At 42.9% G+C, this 25,938-nt stretch overlaps 2 long non-coding RNA genes across 2 annotated transcripts in view; one reads left to right on the top strand and one right to left on the bottom strand.

The window, feature by feature from the left end:
• Positions 1-25,938, bottom strand: part of LOC149971285 (uncharacterized) — a 1,017,865-nt gene that overhangs the window by 47,115 nt on the left and 944,812 nt on the right. The window contains exon 3 of the long non-coding RNA XR_016492473.1: positions 9,333-9,408. This is a non-coding gene — a long non-coding RNA (uncharacterized LOC149971285). The remainder of the gene's footprint in view (positions 1-9,332; positions 9,409-25,938) is intronic.
• LOC149971288 (uncharacterized) overlaps positions 1-25,938 on the top strand; it is a 223,794-nt gene that overhangs the window by 120,404 nt on the left and 77,452 nt on the right. The gene's annotated exons all lie outside the window — the stretch shown is intronic.

Raw genomic sequence — 25,938 nt, 5'->3', positions numbered from 1 at the left:
GTTCTCTGTTTATTTGTAGTCAGTTCGTCTTGTCAGGTCTTACCAGCGTTCTTTCCCGCCTTCCTGTTTTTGAACTTCTGTTTCCTAGTTTTTCCCAGTTCTGACAATTCTGCCTGCCCTGACCCCAAGCCTGCCTGCCATCCTGTACCTGTCTGACTCTGACCTGATCACTCTGCCTGCCCTCAACCTGCCCTTTGCCTGCTTCGTGTTTCTAATAAATCATCTGAGAACTGTACTATCCGCCTCCCATGTCTGCATCTGTGTCATATCCTGTCATATCCTATCACATCTGTGTCATATCCATATCACAGGGTTCAATTCTTGGACCGACTCTCTTCTCTGTATACATCAATGATGTCGCTCTTGCAGCTGGTGAGTCTCTGATCCACCTCTACGCAGACGACACCATTCTGTATACTTCTGGCCCTTCTTTGGACACTGTGTTAACAACCCTCCAGACAAGCTTCAATGCCATACAACTCTCCTTCCGTGGCCTCCAATTGCTCTTAAATACAAGTAAAACTAAATGCATGCTCTTCAACCGATCGCTGCCTGCACCTGCCCGCCTGTCCAAGATCACTACTCTGGACGACTCTGACTTAGAATACATGGACAACTACAAATACCTAGGTGTCTGGTTAGACTGTAAACTCTCCTTCCAGACCCACATCAAACGTCTCCAATCCAAAGTTAAATCTAGAATTGGCTTCCTATTTCGCAACAAAGCATCCTTCACTCATGCTGCCAAACATACCCTTGTAAAACTGACCATCCTACCAATCCTCGACTTCGGCGATGTCATTTACAAAATAGCCTCCAATACCGTACTCAACAAATTGGATGCAGTCTATCACAGTGCCATCCATTTTGTCACCAAAGCCCCATATACTACCCACCATTGCGACCTGTACGCTCTCGTTGGCTGGCCCTCGCTTCATACTCATCGCCAAATCCACTGGCTCCATGTCATCTACAAGACCCTGCTTATCTCAGCTCGCTGGTCACCATAGCATCACCCACCTGTAGCACGCGCTCCAGCAGGTATATCTCTCTGGTCACCCCCAAAACCAATTCTTTCTTTGGCCGCCTCTCCTTCCAGTTCTCTGCTGCCAATGACTGGAACTAACTACAAAAATCTCTGAAACTGGAAACACTTATCTCCCTCACTAGCTTTAAGCACCAGCTGTCAGAGCAGCTCACAGATTACTGCAATAGCCCACCTGTAATTTAGCCCAAACAACTATCTCTTTCCCTACTGTATTTATTTTATTTATTTATTTATTTTGCTCCTTTGCACCCCATTTTTATTTCTTCTTTGCACATTCTTCCACTGCAAATCTACCATTCCAGTGTTTTACTTGCTATATTGTATTTACATTGCCACCATGGCCTTTTTTTGCCTTTACCTCCCTTATCTCACCTCATTTGCTCACATCGTATATAGACTTGTTTATACTGTATTATTGACTGTATGTTTGTTTTACTCCATGTGTAACTCTGTGTCGTTGTATGTGTCAAACTGCTTTGCTTTATCTTGGCCAGGTCGCAATTGTAAATGAGAACTTGTTCTCAACTTGCATACCTGGTTAAATAAAGGTGAAAAAAATAAATAAAATAAAAATAAAAAAAACATATCCTTAGTTGTGATAGTATGAGGTAACTGAAGTAGATAAGTAGATATAACTAGGGTGACAGATAGAAAACAGTAGCAGCAGAATTTGTGATGAGTGCAATGTGTGGGGTCATATATATAAATAGTGACTAACTATTTCGATGTTTTATGGCTTGGGGGTAGAAGTTGTTCAGGTTCCTGTTGAGTCCAGACTTGGTGCATCGTTACCGCTTGCTGTGCAGTAGCAGAGAGAACTTTGGTGTCTGGAATCTTTGACAATATTTAGGGCCTTCCTCTGACAACGCCTGGTATAGAGGTCCTGGATGGCAGGAAGCTCGGCCCCAGTTTTGTAACCAGTGACCCCACACATTGACTCTGTATTGGTACCCCCCTGTATATAGTCTCGCTATTGTCATTTTACTGCTGCTCTTTAATTACTTTTTTACTTTTATCTCTTATTCATACCCTTATTTTTTTTAAACTGCATTGTTGGTTAGGGGCTCGTAAGTAAGCATTTCCCTGTTGTATTCGGCGCATGTGACTAATACAATTTGATTTGTTTGTTTTTAGTCACATCTTTCAGCTACCCTCAACCTCTCCCATATCTCTCTGAAGAACATGCAGTTTTGATTTTTATTGGCCAAATATTTTTAAACTGTGCTGTTCCACAAAAGCTCTGAACCTATATACATTTAAAGGACACAGTACATTTTACATTATTTCTCTTGTTTCTCCTGTTGTATTCGGTGCATGTGACTAATACAATTTGATTTGATTTGTTTGTTTTTAGTCCCACCATTCAGCTCCACTCAACCCCTCCCATCTATCTCTGTACACCATACAGTTTTGATTTCTATTTGTCAAACATTTGGCAATTGTGCTGTGATGTTTCACAAAAGTTCAAACCTTTCTATTCTCATAGTTTCTACACATTGTAAATTAAAGATAACATTTTTGCTAAGAGTATTATAATATTATTGATTGATTGACTATGACTTTTAAAATCACCCTGCAGTGCTATTTGCAGAGTTAGCTCAAGGTAAATGTTGCAATTCTTAAGCCATTTCTTAACCTGCGACCAAAAACAAGCTACACATGGACAGTACCAAAACCAATGATTTAATAATTCTGTCTCTTCGCTGCAAAATCTGCAGAGCTGGGATGGTTGTTTTCAAAGTATTCAAAACCCTTGACATTTTCTACATTTTGTTACATTAAAACCTTATTCTAAAATGGATTACTATTTTATTTTTGTTCATAAATCTACACACAATACCCCATAATGACAAAGGGAAAACTGTTTTATAGATTGTTTTGCAAATAAAACTAAGAATCAGATATACCTTATTTACATTCGTTTTCAGACCCTATGCAATGAGAAATTGAGCTCAGGTGCATCCTGTTTGAGTAATAATGTAGGCATTTCATGTTAAGGATTCTTACCTATAACTAGGATTTGCATGACAAAAATTACATTTTGGGCAATCAATTATGATTTTGGCAAACTATTATTGTGATTCTCCCTGTATTGTCCTTAATATCATTACCCCATAGCAACAATTTTGGGATACACATTGTACACACACACACACACACACACACACACACACACACAATTACACACACACTCTCCTCACCCTTCCCCCATGAACAACCACATGCTCAGATGTTCAACGATTTTCCATCCCAGAGTCCAACTCAAGAGATAACTTGCCCAAATCCATATGCAGTTGTAGCTGTTTGGGGAGATTTGATTAACGAATGTCAAGTCCTAGCTTATGTAGCTCAGATACACCCCCCTACCCTGAAACACACACATGCTAGTCCCCCATTGTGATCATTTTAACAACCATCTCTGTGCAGTCAGACCTTTTGATTATTTTGTGCCACCAGGGCCACAGTAATTTGCCCGCTCTCTGACACTGAGTGTTTGTTTACCAGTTGAATCAAACCCATACTTTGTGTCTGTCTAATTTTAGCTTGCCACTTTCTTTCTCTGGTGGCTTTGGCTCTGACTCGGTCTCTCAGTCCAATGCTAACAGACAGACAGCCGTGGCCTGGGCAGGCTGCAGGCCAGAGGGAAAGGGTGGTGCCAGGCCATCTGCTCCTCTGGAGGCTCCAGGAGAGAGGAGCCTTGGTGCGGCACAACAGGAAGTCTCAGTTATTTCTGGGGTTTGGTGAGTGTTGCGCTCCACTTCAAAGTACAGGAATTAAGATGTGACAGGACAGCCATTGGAGGAAAATTGAGGACAATGACACACAGTATTATTACAATGGAATCAAGGCCAGAACCACTGCTTTATTTTTTTCCCCCAATCATTGAGCAACCTATAATGCTAAGGGGATACTCACATGGCACTACATCAGGAGTCCCAATGGCCAGTTAATTGCATTTGTATTGACAGAATCGGTATAATAATTATTGCTAATGTTAATTGCTTTCTACATCTGCCACATCTGAGCTGCTTTGTTTTTCAGGTGAAAAGGGTAATGGAATAATCAAATGAACACACAGACACATACATTGTGGCACTTGGTTGATGGGATGGGGCGGGGGTTATCAAAAGTGAAAACACAATATTTTCATAATGCTGCGGGACTGAAAACAACACCTTCTTTATTGGTAATATGTCTTCCCTTGTAATGTTGCTCTCCTCTATACTTTGCAGGTATAGACACTAACAAGATGTGCTCATCACACTTGGCAGTGTGTTGTGTTGTCGGTGTGTTGTTCCATTCTGATCGCTGATTTGTTGATTGAGCCGAAGACTCTGGCTTTCATTACCTTAATGTTCTTAAAGCCAATGTCCATGGAGCAAACCAGGCTATCAATTATCTCCATTGCTCTCCTGCTCCTCTCTTCGTTCCTCTGCCAGGGAACAAACAGTGACTTTCAGACGACCGAAGTACAAATTCAATGAAGGCAACAATGACAGTCAATAATAACACGTATAAAACAAATGCGCCAAAGCAGAACAGTAGTGCAGCGCTAACAGAGAGCGACGGTGACTACTGGCTTCCACTGAAGAACTTTTCCATTGTTAAATATAATCATTCTCTGTTCTCTGTGCACAGTGCACACTGGAGGAATTCCACAGGGAGTTCATTTAGATGAAACTTTGCTTGGCAATTTTAGCAACTTCTCTTTTGCTCACTGCTTTGTTTTTCAGGCTAATAGATCCTGCTGTGGTTGGTTTTTATTCAACCTGATTGATTGCCATGCACACTTTATTCACAACAAAGAAACAGACTGAGGTTATTTTTTTTGTGTGCGCGAGGTACTAAGAAAGACTTGTATTCAATATTTTATAAATATAAAGAATACATTTGTTCATGTGTGCAGTGCACGAAGATTGTTGTTTCGTCTTTCCCTCTGGTTGACCCACTATTACAGTTTGAGTAATTTCTTGCTCACTGACAAAACAATTTTAGCTTGGCATGTTGTGAAGTTCAATTTTCCTTTTCAATTAGCCATCGTTCAAATTATTACTTATTTTCTACCATCTGCATTTACATTTTCCGAGAGAGTATGGACATTATCTGTCAAAAAGTGGCATCTGTGATTGCATAATTTAAAGACACATCAATCTCAGACATTCTTGCATTATCTCCCTTAGCACTCAGAAATATCACGACTTGTCCCTATTACGCTCCATTCCAATAGCCAAAAGTCAAACAGAAAAAAACTACAACTGACAGCTTGACAAAGTATCTTCTCAGTAAAAACATGCTTCTGATTATGGTCCTTGACGGCGCATAATTATATTTTACATTATGTTTAAGTATAAAAGAAAGGTAAATAAAAACATAAAAATGAGCTAGTAAATATAATGAGAGTTGACATACAGTACCAGTCAAAACTTTGGACACACCTCCTCATTCAAGGTTATTTTCACTATTTTCTCCATTGTAGAAGGATAGTGAAGACATCAAAACTAGGAAATAACACATATGGAATCAAGTAGTAACCAAAAAAGTGTTACACAGAACAAATCAAAACATAATTTATATTTTAGATTCTTCAAAGTAGCCACCCTTTGCCTAGATTACAGCTTTGCACACTCTTGGCATTCTCTCAACCAGCTTCATGAGGTAGTCACCTGGAATGCTTTTCCAACAGTCTTGAAGGAGTTCCCACATATGCTGAGCTCTTGTTGGCTGTTTTTCCTTCACTCAGTGGTCCAACTCATCCCAAACAATCTCAATTGGGTTGAGGTCGGGTGATTGTGGATGCCTGGTCATCTGATGCAGCACTCCCTCACTCTCCTTCTTGGTCATATAGCCCTTACACAGCCTGGAGGTGTGTTGGATCATTGTCCTGTTGATAGTCCCACTAAGCGCAAACCAGATGGAAAGGTGCATCGCTGCAGAATGCTGAGATAGCCATGCTGGTTAAGGTTGCCTTGAATTCTAAATAAATCACAAACAGTGTCAACAGCAAAACACCCCCACACCATCACACATCCTCCTCCATGCTTCACGGTGCCAACCACACCTGCGGAGATCATCTGGTCACCTACTCTGCATCTCACAAAGAAATGGCGTTTGGAACCAAAAATCTCACACTCATCGGACCAAAGGACATATTTCCACCGGTCTAATGTCCATTGCTCGTGTTTCTTGGCCCAAGCAAGTTTCTTCCTTGTGTGGGTGCCCTTTAGTAGTGGTTTCGTTGCAGCAATTCGACCATGAAGGCCTGATTCACGCAGTCTCCTCTGCACAGTTAATGTTGAGATGTGTCTGTTACTTGAACTCTGTGAAGCATTTATTTTGGCTGCAATTTCTGAGGCTGGTAACTTTAATTAACTTATCCTCTGCAGCAGAGGTAACTCTGGGTCATCTTTTCCTTTGGCGTTCATCATGAGAGCCAGTTTCATCATAGAACTAGATGGTTTTTGCAATTGCACTTGAAGAAACTTTCAAAATCATTTCAAAGTTATTTTCAGCATTGACTGACCTTCATGTGTTAAAGTAATGATGGACTAGCATTACTCTGCTTATTTGAGCTGTTCTTGCCAAATAAGCATATATTCTGTATACCACCCCTACCTTGTCACAACATAACTGAAATAAAGACATTTCACAAATTAACCTTTAACAAGGGACACCTGTTAATTGAAATGCATTCCAGGTGACTACCTCATGAAGCTGGTTGAGAGAATGTCACGAGTGTGCAAAGCTGTTATCAAGGCAAAAGGTGGCTAATTTGAAGAATCTCATATCAAACATATTTTGATTTGTTTAACACTTTTTTGGTTACTACATGATTCCATAACTGTTATTTCATGGTTTTTACAATGTAGAAAATAGTGACAATAAATAAAGAAACTCTGGAATGAATAGGTGTGTCATAACTTTAAACTGTATATTTCCAAACATTTAACAGGAGATAGGAATTGACAACAATGACACGTACATGGGACCTTTTCAGACTCACTCACAAATAAATTAGTTCATCCTTTTGAACATTTACAGCAGAACTATTCCTAAGGGAGATAGGACAATGTCATACTTCTAAGATGTGCTTAAAAGAAACATGACGTGTGTTGTGAAATACTTTCTGTATGAATAATTCAGATTAAAATGGAAAGAACCTCAAACAAAACAGCTCAGTTGCTCTTGCTCAAACATTCCGTGTGAGGACACTGAGTGACTGACTGCACAGCCAGCCAACAGCTATCAGTGTTGGACCATTAAAGACACTGTAATATTCATGGAGCTCTCACCTTGCACTCACACACAAGTGCTTTTGAGTGTAATCGTTATGTTATGATGACAGTGATTGTGTCTTCTGCAATTGTTGGCAGAATCTTCTCATGTTACCTCAGACACTTCACCAGCAAGTAAAGGGGTTCACTGTTTACACTGTATTCTAAGGTTGTCATGTATGTACCCTCCTCTCAGCCCTTCTGACTGTGGTCTAATGTTGTATGTATTCCCAGGGCTGGCCCTCCCATTGGGCAGGAATAGAGGATTGACCAGGGCAGGATTTTCAGAGCTAAAATGACCAAGGCGCAACTCCAATAACACATAAAACCTCACATAATTCTGCTGAACAACAATGACATTTTCTCTCAATCTGTGGCATTTGGGCTTTTTAGGTGAGCGCTGATGTCGTCCTGTGATAAGAAGTGCCCACTTTGTCAAAGGCAAGGGAGCAAAATATTCCGCTTGTCCATTCCCAGTGCGTCTCACTGCAGCGCTCCATCAATGTTCCGTCCAAAAAAACAGCTAACATACAGTAAATCATGTAGCAGATATATCCTATGGTAGGAAGATTATGCAGCATTGCAGTGGGCTAAATTGTCATAATCAGTGATTTCAAATTTGTTTACGTAAATGTTTGATGATCTGATCAGTAAAAAAGTAAATGGTCTACTTCTGCATTTCCCGCTGTGTAAACACATTGATTCTCATTGCAAATAGGCATCTTGATAACTCCTGATGAAGTTGGGTAGCTGATATTCAGAGATTAAATAGCCAAATTGATTAGTCACAGGAATCAGGCCTAATCAAGCCAATGCAACTGCTTGTTTTATAAACAATAGACCTACCACATGAATGGGCATTCATTAAATGTCATTGCGGGCCAACACTGTAAGCTACACCCCAGTAAGCATGGACCAACGCTGATGTCTTTTGGAATTATTTTTTGGTCCTGTCCGGACCGGCCGTCTATTTTTGGTGCGTCCCCGATCGGCCTTGATTTACACGGACGTTGATTTTTTTGGTCTGGTCCAGACCAAATCTGAACCTATGTTCATGTTTTGATATTGATAGTTTCTCAGTGGGCAGCATAATATCTTAAGTTAAGGTAAAGTAACACACTAAGTACTTACATTTTCATCAAAATATCACAATGTGGAACACAGGTGAGGTGCCCTTTGACCTTCCTCCAGTGAGGTGTCTCCTCATCTCAGACACTAATGAACCTCTTTCAGTGATTTGAGAGATTTAATTAATTAAAACGCTAAGAATCAATAATTGTCCCATTTAAGAGGATACATAGAGCAACATGTCCCACTATTCATTCAGAATCACACACTCACACAGCCATATACCTAGAAAACGCACTCACAGACGCCCGCACGCACACATACGCACACATACACACAAACACTTGATGGATACATTTAAATATATTATCCTGACCTTCCATCCATTAGCAGAATGCTGCAACGTTAGCTGGAATCAGGAGGATGAAGGGGAGTTGAAACCTAAGGCTTTTCACTTTCCCTCCCCATAGTTGACCCTGTCTCCTGTGGTAATTATAACACGAGGTTTAGCCATTGAAAACAATAACAAAGGATAATATACCTTTCTTTCAAGCATTCAGTTGATTCTAGTTTTGTGTTACCACAACGATAAGCCTTTTTATAGACACCGCTAGTGATGTGAATGGGTTCAAACTGTACTTACTGGCTTTCTTAATATGATTAATAATAATAATTAATAATGATAGGCATGGCGAAATAACACCTTTACTATCATTCACACCTGTAATGGTGCAATGCGAATTGAAAATAACGAAAGAAAATAAAAGGTTTTTGAAACATTATGCAAAATGGTTCAACCTGAAATCAAAATATTATTCAGCGATAAGTTATCATTGTATTTTAGAATGCTAACTAACTGTTAGTGTGTTTTTATGTTGAGAGAAAACATTTTGGTTAGAAGGGATAACACACGCATGCTAACAGGCACGAAGAAGGTTACACACAGTGAATGCATCTGGATCCCTTTTGCTTTTAACTTGTGTGGGTTGACACAAAGGGGTTTTTTCCTCCCACTTCAACCTGAAGAGAAAGGAAATCAAAATGACACAAAGAACTGTCTTGGTATTCAGCTGGGGAAGAACTTATTTCTTTCTTCACTGCCATGCAATGTGAGATTACTGTGGGGACCCATGACCCTCTTCTCCACATCCCTGGATGTTTGTATTGTGATGAAATGTACAAGCCTCCTCTATCAGAGTTAATGGCATCTACATGTTGCATATTGACTTCTTCATAGACATGAGGGAGGGTGGAGAGTAGAGACACACCAGTAGCCAAGTAGGACAGCTGACTAGCTTTTCAGGAACTGGGAATATTGTTGTCGGCTGTGACATGGGCCAACCTCCAATGTGAGATCAAATGAGTTGGGACCTAAGTGGGAGCAAACAGGATTGTGGGTCGTGACGTTGATCTATTTGTTGGCTTATTCTTGGGAATGAAACCAGATGACTGAGAGGTTATTGTCTGGTTTGAGAAGCTAACACTCGTTTGCCAAGAGGTAAGACGTGTAAATACGAAAGCATGTTTTCGTGCTAAGTGTAAAGCGCCAGAAAATCCTAATTTGAAAAATAGGGGACTCTCCTAGCTCTCTGATCAGCCACAATGGTGCCAATTCCTCCCCCAGAGTGCATGTGTCTTGTTTCTGATTAGATCCAGGGCATACGCCGCCACACACACAAAAGTGAGGGAACGAATGACAAGGAAATCTTTCAATCTGTCTCTGCAGCGTGATAATAAAACGCCATCCATCAGAGCCAAATTGGCAGGGACAAATTGGATAGGTGAAACAAAAGCAGCCGGGGGTGTGTCCCGTTTTGGAACAGTGTGAAAGAGGAAAAGCGGAAAACATCTCCTGTCAGAGCAGGAAATGCTGCACTGCGCTCAGCTGAGGGGAGAGAATTCAAACTGTTCATGGTGGCTTAGACATTTGTCGAGGTGAGCCCCGAGCATAAAGAGGAGGATGGAAATGTCCTTCTGTCACGCAGTGTAGATCTAATATGTTGAGGCAATGCAAGGCATCGAACAGCCACGAAATCCCAAAACTTGAAGTTAGGTTCCAAACACCAACCACTCCTCCTGAATAGTAATGTAAGTGAAGCTGGTGGGATATTTGAGATGGTGTCATAACTTTTGCAAAGTTGCAAGGGATAGGAAGAAATCTATAATCACATTTTAAGTGCAATCACATACTAAACTGGTACACAGACAGTTAGACATGCATTTTTTGTGGGGGATTTTACCAACTAGGTAAATCTATTTCAGATAATCACGCATTATAACACCACATTACATGCACTGAAATACACAATAGGAAATAAACACATGCCCATTTTTACCCATATGCCCATTGTGTTATTTAATGTCCCTTGATAAGCAATGTGCAAATATGAAAAAATATTATGCCCAAGAAATCAGAGAATGAGCAAAAGCATTCACTTTCTAATCCTCTTTCAAATGTTTATAACTCCTTTGGCTTTGCCCACTGTGGCCATGTATGTCTAATCTACTGTAAATGGTATTCTTGCTGTTAGACAGCGTCTTCCCCACCCTCCATGGTTCACACACAACATTTTCTCAGTGGTAATCCCACAACTCTCACTTCTCGACCGTGCGTTCACCTCGAAGCCCGAGCCCTACTACGGTTATCAGCCTCCGCCACATTGCATTGGACCGCAGCCATACCAACTACACGCCAACAATCCTGCTTCCCAACACAGCCGCCCCTTCCTATTTACCAGTGCTGATTGCAATCTCACGGGCCAAACTCAGATACAGAGTGGTTCTAGCTCTGCAGAAGAGTTGCCATTCCCGAGCTACACCCCTCAAACAACCCCTTACCTTTCATTTTGGGCCACCATGTCACCTCAACTGAGAACAGAGGCCTCTCATTACCACAGCAATTTGAGCTAATGCATTACTGTCCAGAGGAACAAAGGAAAAAAGAACAGCTCAGGTTTAAAGAAATATGAGTGAGCTGATGCAATTATGGGAAGTTTAACCTGGATGATATAGAACAATTGTCATGTTTGATGGTTTATCAATAAGGCTATAAATGGGTGAGCAGGGAGGAAGTGATGGGCTATTCTTTGAAACCGAGAGATGGCCATCAATGATTTCTATTTCACGGCAAGGTGAGCACATTCACAGAGGTCGTGATAAGGACAGAGAGAGAGGGGCTCAGTGTCACCCTGGGCACCTGAGAGAGCCGGCGACAAAGACATAGTCGGCCTGATTCACCCACTTCATCCTCAGAGGCAGCATTGCATTGTAGGCATCCACAGAACCTGTTCTACACCACTATGTTGTATTTGTCTCATAGATAATGAAGTCTACAGCAGCGAGGACATTTATTTGAGTGTCAGATTTTATATGTTTGCTGTAACAGCATGATGATATCTGTGGAAGTGGATATGGATGTGTAAATAGATTATCTGTGGAAGTGGATATGGATGTGTAAATAGATGAGGTGGTTCTGTGGTGGTATTGACAATATGCCAACAATATCAAGGTCTTCCTATGATATAGCCTAAACGCTAGTTGATAATTATAAACTTGGTGGGTCAAGCCCTGAATGCTGATTGTCTGACATATCAGACCGTATACCACTGGTATGACAAAACATTTATTTTTACTGCTCTAATTACACTGGTAACCAATTACGCTGGGGCTCCCGAGGGGCGCCACTGTCTAAGGCACTGCATCTCAGTACTAGAGGCGTCACTACAGACACCCTGGTTCGAATCCAGGCTGTATCACAACCAGTCATGATTGTGAGTCCCATAGGGCGGCGCACAATTGGCCCAGCGTCATCCGGGTTTGGCCGGTGTAGGCCATCATTGTAAATAAGAATCTGTTCTTAACTTACTTGCCTTGTTAAATAAAGGTTAAATAAAAATACAAATAATAGCAATAATGCAACTTGGGGGTTATGATAGATGGCCATTATACCATGGCTAAGTGCTGTGTCCAGGCACTCTGCGTTGCGTTGCGTTGTGCATAAGAACAGCCCTGAGCCGTGGTATATTGGTCATACACCACACCTCCTCGGGCCTTATTGCTTAAATAGAATTCGGACAATTTATCCACTATAATTACATATGGCTTCATTCGAGTAAACATTTTTTTAATGAATATGATTATTTTGCATTAAATTAAATAATAATCCATGCATATACTATGCACACATTCCTCTCCAAATATCTATTTTTCCATTGAACGGTGTCCTAATTAGCACCATCCATTTGTTGCTTCAATCACTAGTGCCATCTGCATGGCATGCATTACTATTGTCATTAACCAAACAAACTCCCACACCATTCGAAGAATGGAACTTTATCATGGCATCATGGAACACAGTTCACTGGATCACTCTCTGGAGTATCTTTATCTTCTAGAACAAAAATATGTGAATAAAATTCCAACAATAACGTAAGAGGGAATGGATTGGCATGTTGCTGAGATAGGGTGATTGTATGTCTGGGGTCCTATGCTTCACCAATCCCTCCAGGAACACAGCTTTATCTGCTGTTTACTCTGTTTAATTAGCCAAATTCCCCTGTCTGGGATTTCATGAGAGCCACCTGTACGACACACCTAATAACAGACGTGGAGTAGTATGGTAGTAGATCCCAGGGGTTCCTCAAATCAACATCTACTTATGCCTGCTCAGATGGGACCATGTGGCATTTACTCAGGGAACTGGCAAAACAACAGCAAACAGGCATCATGACATATATGCACCACAGGAGGTTGGTGGCACCTTAATTGGGGAGGACAGGCTCATAGTAATGGCTGGAACGGAATAAACGGAATAGTATGGAACTCAAAGACATTGTTTCAATGTGTTTGATACCATTCCAGTTACTTCAGTCCTGCCATTATTATTTAGCAGCCTCCTGTGATACGCACATAGGCCTGCGTGCACGCATACTCTCACACACACACACACACTTGCGGATTATAATTAACAAAAAACAATAAAGTCACTGATCTTCATAATAATATCAGATGACTATCATTTACAGTGATGGAAACCTTAATCATGTTATAGTGTTTTTACACCCAGATTATGAATTTGAAGAGATTACAAACCATACTATGAAAAAAGAACAGCTTGTCTTTTAGGAGAAGATGATCCTGCAGAGTAAAGTGTGTGATATAATTCAATGCTTTAATGCTTGGAGGAGTTGACAGGCTCTAATTTTGGTCAGAATACCATCTGTTTATTTGATTTCCTTTGCCCTATAAACCAGGGGAGGCTCAAACAGATTAAAGAGCAGCTAAGAGGCCTAAATTGCATGTCAAGGAGTCCATTACCGGGCAGGGAAAGGGTTGGAGAGTTATATGTGATGCAGTGAATGGATCGATAACAAACTAACATAGCGTAGCAGGAGTAAAAGAAAGCCTGAGCAGGGGCTAACATCCGGGTTTCCGAGGAAAGGGAAGCTAGGTTGAAGGTACTGTATCCTTGAAAAACTGGAAACATCCAGTTATGTTGACCCCGTTGAGGGTGATAGCAAACAGAACTGTTTGTGACCTGTGGTCTCATTCTGACACCACAGGATACCTCCAGTTCGTCGCTCTCTCTAATGTTATCATTGCTTTCCCACAGAAGATTTGTATTTTTCTAATTACGTAAGAATGCTCGCTGTGCGTGAGTCTGTGTCGGTGTGTGTGTGTGTGTGAGTGTTTGAGAGAGAGAGAGAGAGAGCAAGAAAAAGTAATTCAACATCAAGAGATTGCTCATGTAATTCAATCCTCACCTTATCAGATTTAAAATGAAAATAGCATAAATACATTGTAAGGACCCGGTTACGAACCCAGGTCTCCGGTGTGAGAAACAGTCACTTAGCAAACTGAGCCACGAATAGTCGGCAGAACCCAGAAGATGAGGCAGACACAGCAGTACTTGAGACAATGTTTTAATAAAGTAAAAGGAAAGTTCAGGCAAAAATATAAATCCACAACGTCAAAAGTAATTCCAAGAGAACAAAGGTAATCCTCCAAGTCAAAAAAGGTAAATCCACAAGGTGGTAGGTACAGCAGAAAAAAGCCTCAAAAGATAATCAAAAAATAAATAAACAAAAACAGAACAAGAACAGAATACCACAAGAGAGTCCAACTGGAGGACCAAATGTTCACATCATCGCTGGGGCTGGGTGCTAACATTCAAACACAGAGCAAAGAACTGAAGAAAACTAAGGGTTTAAATACAATCAAGGGAAACGAGGCACAGGTGCAAATAATAACTGGGAACAAGGGAAAACAAAAGGGTCAAAAAGCACAATGGGGGCATCTAGTGACCAAAACCGGAACAACCCTGGCCAAATCCTGACATACATTTCATGAAATGGTGTCATACTGGGTAGCACATGTATTCACATGTCGTTCTACTATAGCACATGTGGAAAGTTGAGTTTATTGGATTTAGTAGGACAACATTGATGTTTAAAGACTACTTCTTTATTCTCAGCATTGTATTTAATTGTTGTTTGTGTTCACGGCATGAACCAACATATATAGAGTACCAATGCATGACTTTCCTGTGTCCGTATTCGACTGATGCAGTTTAGCATGGAAATTGGACGGCCTTTCTTTCAGAACAACTAAGTTGACACATTATGATTTCCTGTCTTTCCTCAACCCCCTTCACTCTTGTTCTCAGAAAGAGGCTTTAAGGCTTTCTCTTTCTATGCCATTACTGGATTTATTTAGATGCATGGAACTCAATCAATTCTAGGCGCCTCAATCTTCTTAGAAATGATGTCCTTGGGAAGCATTTAGACTAAAGACCTCATAGAGCAGTGTGTTATAAGACAATTAATAAAAAAAACACTTAACTTTTAAGCAGCTACGTTTAACTCCAAAAAACAAGCCAACTCAAATGGCACTCGTTTGCTTTTGTGAAGAAAGTGTCAAGACAGTCAAAAAAAGAAAAGAAAAATATGCACATCCAAATTATCAGGTGCAGTACAGAAGAACGTATCAAAGAAAAAGTCTTTGATGCTCCCATGTTGATTCAATCAGACGCACAAAAAAATATTACTTTTCAATCTGACACGGATCTTCGTCATGTCAACTTGATCCAACTAGGATCGCAACCTTTTGTGCGTCTGATTAAATCACCATGGGAGCATACCAGAGTTGAAGACATTCCTTTTTTCTAAGACAGTCAAGTTAACACTGCCAGTGGTTTTCTGTTGGAAAGTCATCCAGTTACTGATGTGTACTGTAGCATCCCACCTGAGCTGTGTGTGTGTGTGTGTGTGTGTGTGTGTGTTGGTTTGAAGAATATATTTTTCAAGAGGGGGCAGAGGACAAATATCAAGTTGCTGTGGAAACCATATTGACCATCGTGCTGTGACTCCACGTCTGAACGTCCAGCTATGCAAACGGCTCGATACGGCCCGTCTCATCAGACCTAGGCGTTAAGCCCTTCAAGGTGCACAGGGGACATTGCAAAGCCACACTGTGTTTATCTGCCCTCACTTAATTCCACAGGCACAAATCCTTGAGTTCATTCAGTGGGAGGGGCTGTTTTCTTTAGTTAGCCAATTTGTCATACTTTTTAACTCTGCATTGCTGGGAAAGGGCTCCCAAGTAAGCATTTCATGGCAAAGTCGACACCTGTTTTATTCGGTGCATGTGATCAATAAAATGTCATTTGATTTTCCGTAACGACCGAACACAGCAAGTAATTTGTTCATTTTGCCATCTAATCAATGTCCCCTGAGCCACAGACAAACCGAGGGGCTCCTCCCAAAATGGCACTCTGTGTGCACTGAATTAAAAGCCACAGTAACCTACCTATGTAACCCTTCAAACCCTAGAAATACCCAAACACACAGGCACGCACACGCACACACACACACACACACACACACACACACACACACACACACACACACACACAGAGACACACATAGAATTTAGCCTTTGTGATGTGACCTTGCCTCCAAAGAACGTTATCCGTGCCAGCATCTATCTTGTTAAAGGTGAGATGGGCAGGCTAGGCAGTTTACTGTCGGATTATTCAGTCAACTATAAATACACTGCATAAAACTCGGCAGACTAAAACTAAGAAAGGAAAATACATTTTCTCTGCATCTACCAAGATTATGCCTTGGCAGGAATGACATATGGGATTTAGTGTCAATAAGAGTTCAAGACAAAGCATCTTTCTCTTGTCATCATCTTCAAAGACAGGATGAAAAATTCAATTTCCCACATTGTGAAACAAAAGCTAAATAAATATAGCATATCATAAATGACATTTGAATCAAATAAGATTAGACATTCATGTCAATTTTTCCTTGTGTTGTATGGAATCTAACTATCTTAAAGTTATCCAATATTTCAGCAAAGTTCAACTGAAAACTTGAGCACAAGTATGAAGGTGATCTACAAAAACTCTTGAATAACGTGTCTTTTCCCGTCCATTTTAGAAAATGCTTAATCCACTGGTATACAATAGATTTAAGTGTCAAGAGCTACTTTTCCTCTGTCACACACTAATAGATTATTGGGGCCAAGTGCAGTGATGTCAGTTACAGTGTGATGGAGTGTTATCATTCCTTCATGACCCATGATCAATCACCACATTCAATTTGAGGCTGATCGTCAAGGAAGGCACCGCGAGCCAACAATGAGACAGGGCAAATTTAAGACAGCGCTCCACGCTGGGTGAATACAGATGACCCGGCGGAGGTAATGTTGGAGTCAATGTTTAGATTACTGCTGTAGATTACTTCTGCCATTACAGGGGAAATAGCTAGCCGACCTTTCTGACTTTTTCTGTCCAAATTGTTGTAAAATCAAGGCAACTATTTTAATCTTTGACTGAAACTATTTTTTATTTGTGATTGATATTTCTCACTGTTACTGTACAGCATTACCTTTATTTGGAGAATATGTGGGGCTATTAGATCATGGGAGAAGTAATGCAGTGAGGTGTGCATCACAGCCAACCCATAGAGCAGAGTAAATGGTGATCAGAAGCAGCCCTCACAGTGCAATTAGGCCATGAGGTAATGAGAGGAGGGCGGGGCGGGGTGTGGGAAAGAAAGATCGAGTGCTAATGGAGGGCACACAGAGCCTGTCTACAGCATGAGGCCTGCTCTCTCTCCTCTCCATCTCCTTTTCCTCTCTCTCTCCTAAGCTCTCCTCTTTTTTCATTCTCTCTTGCTCTCCTCTTTTTCTTTCTCTACATTCTCCATCTCCTCTCTCTATCTCTCCTTCACACATTCTCTCTCTCTCTCTCTCTCTCTCTTTCTCCCCATCTCTTTCTCACACGTTCTCTCTCCCCATCTCTCACGTGTTCTCTCTCCCCATCTCTCACACTCGCTCGCTCTCTCTCTGCCCCTCCCTCTCTCTCTCTACCCCCTTCTCTCTCTCACTCTCTGCCCCTTCTCTCTCGTCCCCCCTCTTCTCTCTGCCCCCCTACCCTCTCTGCCCCCCTCCCCTCTCTCTGCCCCCCCCCCCCGTTCTCTCTCTCTCACTATGTCTCTCGGTGTGTATCTCTCTCTCTCTCATTGTTCAAATCAATTTAATTTTAAGGGCTTCATTAGCATGGGAAACACATGTTTACATTACCAATGCAAGTGGAATAGATTTTAAAACACTTTAAAAAATTTTTTTTAAATTACATAAAATTACACAAAAGTTCCAAAAGAATAAAGACATTTCAAATGTCATATTATGTACGTATACAGTGTTGTAATGATGTGCAAACAAATTCTTATTTTCAATGACAGCCTAGGAACAGTGGCTTAACTGCCTGTTCAGGGGCAGTGAGAAACCATATTTCAACCCTGCAGGCGCGGCACAAAACGCAGAAATAAAAATATAATTCATGCCTTACCTTTGACGAGCTTCTTTTGTTGGCACTTTAATATGTCCCATAAACATCACAAATGGTCCTTTAGTTCGATTAATTCCGTTGATATATATCCAAAATGTCCATTTATTTGGCGCGTTTGGTCCAGAAAAACATGGGCTCCAAATTGCTCAACGTGACTACAAAATATCTCAAAAGTTATCTGTAAACTTTGGCAAAACATTTCAAACTACTTTGTAATACAACTTCAGGTATTTTTCAACGTAAATAATTGATAAAATTGAAGACGGGATGATCTGTGTGAAAATCTGTCATTCTGCCCCTGAACGAGGCAGTTAACCCACCGTTCCTAGGCCGTCATTGAAAATAAGAATGTGTTCTTAACTGACTTGCCTAGTTAAATAAAGATTAAATAAAGGTGTATAAAAACAATCGTCAAAAACGGTGTCCAAAAATACAGATTTCCGATTGTTATGAAAACTTGAAATCGGCCCTAATTAATCAGCCATTCCAATTAATCGGTTGACCTCTCATCTGGACTATATAGTATACAAGGACCAAACATAATGTGTACCGGGATGCTCAATCACGGTCAACTTGTTCTTAATCAGGGACATGTTGGACTTGTCAAGAGGTTCTAATGTGATCGTTGGACTGGTCTCTTTAGATTAAGAGAAGACTTTTGATAGAGTGGACCATGTGTATTTGATTAATGTGATGTCTTTTTTTTGGTTTGGGGCAAGGTTTTTGACCTGTGTGAAGATGGTGTATGCTGGGGTGTCATGTATGGTCAAGGTGGGAGGGGGACTCAGTAGGACAGTCTGGGTGAGACGGGGCATTAGACAAGGATGCCCTCTATCGGTGCAGTTATATACACTAGTCATTGAACCTTTTTTGGGCCTGCTATGCAGGAGACTGCAGGGAGTGCGCTGGACTGGCATGGGTGTGTTGACAGGCATATAAGTGTCAGCACATGCAGATTATGTTTCTGTGATGGTCAGGGATGGTCAGGATATGCAGGCACTAGAGACTAGTCTGAAGGTGTACGGGGGAGCTTTGTCAGCTAAGGTAAACTGGGGCAAGAGCAAAGCTCTGTTATGTGGGGCATGGGGGGGATAGGGCAGGTCTGTCTGCAGACTTTTTCTGGTCGGGCCATCACTGGCGAGGAGTCATACAGGGGTGTCCTTTCTGTGTTATGAGAGAAACTGTTATCATGTGTCAAGTGTTTTCTGTGTGCACCAGGTAAATGCCATTAATTTCTCTGTTTTAATGTCTTTGTGAGAGGTTGGGGTTGGTTTTTCCTGTTGGGATGTTTATAATGGGGTAAAGGCATTCAAATAAGGAGAAGGACACATTTATTTGTTGAATTTTCTGGCTAAAAAGGAGGTACAGGGTCAAAGGTGGGGGGGTAACAGACCCTTTACTAGTATTTAATGGGATGGTCTCTGCATGCCTTAGGGTGGAATTTGAGTTCTATAAAATTATAAAAAGTGTGGAGATGTTTCAGGAGATATGGTGTGTTGGGGGGGCTATCTGTATTGCTGGGGAAGATGTTTTAGATATACAATTGTAGAAGTGCTGAGGTTTTGGTTATTGTGATGTGTGGTCTTGTTTTGTATCGTGGGGTAGAGGGCAAAGTGAGTATGGTACATGTATGCAGGACTGCAGTACAATATATATTTTGGTGTTTTATCTTAAGCGGTGGGGGTGGTGAGGTTTTAAGGAAATGACAATGTTTCAGAGAAAGACAAAAAGTAAAAAGTCTCTCTCCCGTCACTCCCTCCCCCGTCTCTCTCCCCCATCTCTCTCTCTCTCTCTCTCTCTCTCTGCCCCAGTCTTTCTCTATCTCTCCCCTGAATCTCTCTCTCCCCGTCTCTCTTTCTCTCTCTCCCCGTCTCTCTCTCCCCCCGTCGCTCTCTCTCTCTCACTCTCTCTCTCCCCCCCGTCGCTCTCTCCCTCTTTCCCCTGTCTCTCTTTCTCTCTCTCTCTCTACCCAGTCTCTCTCTCTCTCCCCCCATTTCTGTCTCTCTCCCCTCATTTCTGTCTCTCTCCCCCCGTCTCTCTCTATCTCTCGATCCCACGGTCTCTTTCTCTCTTTCCCCCGTCTCTCTCTCTCTTCGTCTCTCTCTCCCCCATCTCTCTCACTCTCCATGTCTCTCTCCCATCTCTCTCTCTCCCCCGTCTCTCTCTCTCTCTGCCCCCGTCTTTCTCTCTCCTCCCCCGTCTCTCTCTCTCTCTCTCCCCCCGTCTCTCTCTCTCCCTATCTCTCTCCCTACCCCGTCTCTCTCTCTCTCCCTGTCTCTCTCTCTCCTGCCCTGTCTCTCTCTCTCCTGCCCCGTCTCTCTCTCTCCTCCCCCGTCTCTCTCTCTATCTCTCCCCCCGTCTCTCTCTCTCCCTGTCTCTCTCCCTACCCTGTCTCTCTCTCTCTCTCTCCCTCTCCCTGTCTCTCTCCCCCGTCTCTCTCTCCCTCTCCCTGTCTCTCTCCCCCGTCTCTCTCTATCTCTCAATCCCACGGTCTCTTTCGCTCCATTTTCCCTGTCTCTCTCTTTCCCCCGTCTCTCTCTTTCCACCGTCTCTCTCGCTCTCTCTCTCTCCCGTCTATCTCTCTCTCCCGTCACTCCCTCCCCCCGTCTCTCTCTCCCCGTCTCTCTCTTTCCCCCGTCTCTATCTTTCCCCCGTCTCTCTCTTTTCCCCGTCTCTCTCGCTCTCTCTCTCTCTCTCTCCCGTCTATCTCTCTGTCCCGTCACTCCCTCCCCCCGTCTCTCTCTCCCCGTCTCTCTCTCTTCCCCGTCTCTTTCTCTCTCTCCCCGTCTCTCTCTCTCTCTCAACCGTCTCTCTCTCTCTCTCTCCCGTCTCTCTCTCTCTCTCTCTCTCAACCGTCTATATCTCTCTCCCGTCACTCCCTCCCTCCGTCTCTCTCTTTCCCCCGTCTCTCTCTTTCCCCCGTCTCTCTCTCTCTCTCTCTCTCTCTCTCTCTCTCTCTTCCGTCTATCTCTCTCTCCCGTCACTCCCTCCCCCCGTCTCTCTCTACCCGTCTCTCTCTTTCCCCCGTCTCTATCTTTCCCCCGTCTCTCTCTTTCCCCCATCTCTCTCGCTCTCTCTCTCTCTCTCTCTCCCGTCTATCTCTCTCTCCCGTCACTCCCTCCCCCCGTCTCTCTCTCCCCGTCTCTCTCTCTTCCCCGTCTCTTTCTCTCTCTCCCCGTCTCTCTCTCTCTCTCAACCGTCTCTCTCTCTCTCTCTCTTCCCCGTCTCTTTCTCTCTCTCCCCGTCTCTCTCTCTCTCTCAACCGTCTCTCTCTCTCTCTCTCTCTCTCAACCATCTATATCTCTCTCCCGTCACTCCCTCCCCCCGTCTCTCTCTTTCCCCCGTCTCTCTCTCTCTCTCTCTCTCTCTCCCGTCTATCTCTCTCTCCCGTCACTCCCTCCCCCCATCTCTCTCTCCCCGTCTCTCTCTCTTCCCCATCTCTTTCTCTCCTCCCCCGTCTCTCTCTCCCTCTCCCTGTCTCTCTCCCCGTCTCTCTCTCTCGCCCCCGCCTCTCTCTGTCTCCCTGTCTCTCTGTCTCCCCCCGTCTCTCTCTCTCCCCCCGTCTCTCTCTCTCTCTCTCTTCCGCAGTCTCTCTCTCTCTCTCCCATCTCTCTCTCTCTCTCCCCAGTCTCTCTCTCCCCGTCTCTATCTCTCTCTCCCCATCCTTCTCTCTACCCATCTCTCTCTCTCTCCGTCTCTGTCTCCCCCATCTCTCTCACTCTCCATGTCTCTCTCCCATCTCTCTCTCTCTCCTAGTCTCACTCTCCCCCTGTCCCCCTCTCTCTCTCTCTTCCCCGTCTCTTTCTCTCTCTCCCCGTCTCTCTCTCAACCGTCTCTCTCTCTCTCTCTCTCAACCGTCTATATCTCTCTCCCGTCACTCCCTCCCCCCGTCTCTCTCTTTCCCCGTCTCTCTCTTTCCCCCGTCTCTCTCTTTCCCCCGTCTCTCTCTCTCTCTCTCTCTCTCCCGTCTATCTCTCTCTCCCGTCACTCCCTCCCCCCATCTCTCTCTCCCCGTCTCTCTCTCTTCCCCATCTCTTTCTCTCCTCCCCCGTCTCTCTCTCCCTCTCCCTGTCTCTCTCCCCGTCTCTCTCTCTCGCCCCCGCCTCTCTCTGTCTCCCTGTCTCTCTGTCTCCCCCCGTCTCTCTCTCTCCCCCCGTCTCTCTCTCTCTCTCTCTTCCGCAGTCTCTCTCTCTCTCCCATCTCTCTCTCTCTCTCCCCAGTCTCTCTCTCCCCGTCTCTATCTCTCTCTCCCCATCCTTCTCTCTACCCATCTCTCTCTCTCTCCGTCTCTGTCTCCCCCATCTCTCTCACTCTCCATGTCTCTCCCCCTCTCTCTCTCTCTCCCAGTCTCCCTCTCTCCCCAGTCTCTCTTTCTCCTCACTCTCCCCGTCTCTCTCGCTCTCTTCCCCTGTCTCTCTCCCCGTCTCTCCCTCTCCCTCGTCTCGCTCTCTCTCCCCCGTCTCTCTCTCTCTCCCCATCTCTCTCTCTCCCCCACTCTCTCTCTCCTCCCGTCTCTCGCTCCTCCCGTATCTGTTTCTTTCTCTCTTCTCTGTCTCTCTCTCTCCCTGTCTTTCTCTCCTTTTCCCCCTCCGTATCTCTCTCTCTCCCCCCTGTCCCTCTCTCTCTCCAACCCAGACACAATGTAATTTCCACTCCCCCATGGGCCCGGGGAGTAAATCAGCATGGCTGGATCAGAGGCATCAATCTCATCCAGCCCTTAGGATGGGCCACTTGTGGGCTCCCAGGGAGGCATCTCCTCCTTTCTCCAAATGTAGGAGAGGGAGAGAAGGTGTAGATTGGGGTTCTGAGATGGAGTGTGGGCATCAGAGAGAGAGAGGGGGAGGGGAGAGGGAGAGAATATTTCAATAGCCTTCTCCTTCATTTGAATTGATCTGAGAAGACAGGACAGGTGAAAGCTGTATGGATGTAGCCTACATGGAAATGTCCGTTTACCTGTCCAGTTATATATGAAGGGCAGGAGAAAGGATAGGCAATCATTATTGAGATGCCAGAGGGAGGTGAATGGTCTTACCTGTTAAAGTGGGTGTGAGAAGTCCACATGGTTGATATTTTAATTTAGTGCTGGCAATAAACTTTTAATATGATTTGTTCTCCCATGAAAGTGTAAGTGAGTAATATAGTAGGCTGAAACCTTAGGGTGATATCTTGATTATTACTGTACAGTAGCAGAAGACTTATTTCCCTGATGACCATGCAAAATGAGGAAATACCCCATGTAGGCCATACAACACATGATAGGTACGTATAAAGTGAATTAAAAAGAATACAAGCCACACGGTTAGATATTAATAGACTGATATTATATCTTGATCAAGCACTAAAATTTTTAGGTTTAACATAACAAAGATTCATTGACATACGCCATGCCATCACTATAGTTGAGATATGAACTGGGGGGAGGCATTCAGAAATATCTGACAAGTGGAACTGTTTTCCGATGGCTCGTTAACTTTCTATCAAAGTGGAAAATATAAGAAATATAGCCCTGCACCCAGACATGGTCATCCAATTCCCAATTATAAACTTGGTGAGTTGAGCCCTGAATGCTGATTGGCTGACAGCTGTGATATATTTAAGCAATAAGGCCCAATGGGTGAGGTATATGGCCAATATACCAAGGCTAAGGGCTGTTCTTATGCCAGACGCAATGTGGAGTGCCTGGACACAGCCCTTTGCCATGGTATATTGGCCATATATCACAAACCCCCGAGGTGCCGTATTGCTATTATAAACTGTTTAGCAACGTAATTAGAGCAGTAAAAATAATTGTTTTGTCATACCTGTGGTATACAGTCTGATATACCATGGCTGTCAGCCAATCAGCATTGAGGGCTCGAACCACCCAGTTTATAAAAGACTGTACATCACAGGTATGGCAAAACATGTATTATTAAAGATCTAATTACGTTGGTAACCAGTTTATAATAGCAATGGCACCTCGGGGGTTTGTGGTACATGGCCAATATACCATGGCTAAGGGCTGTATCAGGGCACTACGCGTTGAATTTTGCATAAGACCATTAATTCTTTAGCCATGGTATATTGGCAATATACCACACCCCCTCATGCCTTATTGATTAAGTATTCCACTTCTGAACAGTCCGGCAAGACAAATGATGGGAAGAGTTGGCTGTAAAATGGACAGGTCCAGGAATATTACAGTGGTACAAACCCTTCTAGTGTCCAAAAGCCCTGAACTGACAGGAGGAAGCTGTTGCATTTAGCTGATTAAGAGGCTCAATATTTTATGGACTGTCATCCAATTGTGTTAATCAGTTCCACACCGTCATCCTTCAGCCAGGATCTTGGGTGCACTGAGAAGATTTAGTGGTCCACTTTGTACTGCATTTGTCATGTAAAATGCAATCTGTACAGTGCCGTGAATGGAATGGATTGTAAGAGCATTGGCCACAGCACTCGGAGCTGTATTGAGAGGGATTTCTTTGCCTTTTTCTTTTGTACACATGACTGTGTCACAGTGCTAAACTTTGAGGATGAAACTCCGACTTTGGATAAGCTTTTACTTTCACTTAATCTAAAAAGTGACAGATAAAAAAGCATGCCTTTTCTTTAAACTGCGATGAATAGGAATATCAAAAATGGCAAAGAAAATCCCCACAGTGATCATTTTATTTGCTGAATTCAATTTCACCACGTGATAATCATAGAATTCTCTATGAAGGCTGCATTTATTATCTTCTGTATGTGTCAGTGTCTGTAGTTAAAACCCCCAAGATCTCATCAGCATATAATCCTACACTAACAATAAGTAACACAATCATTCAAACTAACTAACTCATTATATAGAAAATATGTTTGCCTGACAAAAGGGAGCCATTGATATTCATACAGTGTTATTTTTACATTAAAATATGCAGCGTTGCTACCCCTTTCACAAATCCCACAATAAGAGTAGGGTGCTCTGCAGAGTCTCCGGATAGAAAATGCAGCAGCTCTCTTCTGATTTCTATAGATTTCTTTATTCCACATCAAAGGAATTGTTAGCCTTGGGTTATGCTTGTATATCACCCAAATGACACTTGTGCGAGGATGTCTGACATTCGTCAGGGACTTAGGCTGTACAAAGTCTATTTTCTTTTGTATGGAAAATCATTCTGTGTTCAGAAGCTGTCTCACAAGGGTTGGAGTGTTCAGACACAGTCATGCAGAGTGTTGACAGATCACACAGAGACCATACCTGTGTGTGTGTGTGAAATAAGACAGATCAAACCCATAAAGCCATGGGACAGAGACACTAAACCAACGGAGGTAGAACAAAGATACAGGTTCTTTAGTTAATGACATTTCAGGATGAGACCTGGTTGTAGGTCAAGCCTCATTGCAATGCACTGCTGCCACTCATTTCTGGAAATTGGCTATTAACCATGGTACCCATGATTCATGTAAAAGTTATGATGGATATTATTTTGCTAAATGCTGCCTTTTCACTGATATCTATCCATCGGTCCCTAAAGTCTAAGCCTCCATCACCATTCCAGTCATACTATTGTGGTGCGTGAAGCCGTGGTGCAATGCTTTGAAAGGCCTCTGAGGAGATACAGCAGACATGCTCCTGCTATTCTGCTGAATTAATCTGCTCATGCAATCTGTGAATGATTGGATTATTTGGAGAGGCTTTGAGTGAAAACCCCATTTAGAATCATGTGAGC

Source organism: Oncorhynchus mykiss, chromosome 27 (assembly GCF_057628025.1).
Source record: "Oncorhynchus mykiss isolate SJ-2025 chromosome 27, ASM5762802v1, whole genome shotgun sequence".
Lineage (NCBI taxonomy): Eukaryota > Metazoa > Chordata > Actinopteri > Salmoniformes > Salmonidae > Oncorhynchus > Oncorhynchus mykiss.
This window is presented reverse-complemented; position numbering and strand designations above follow the sequence as displayed.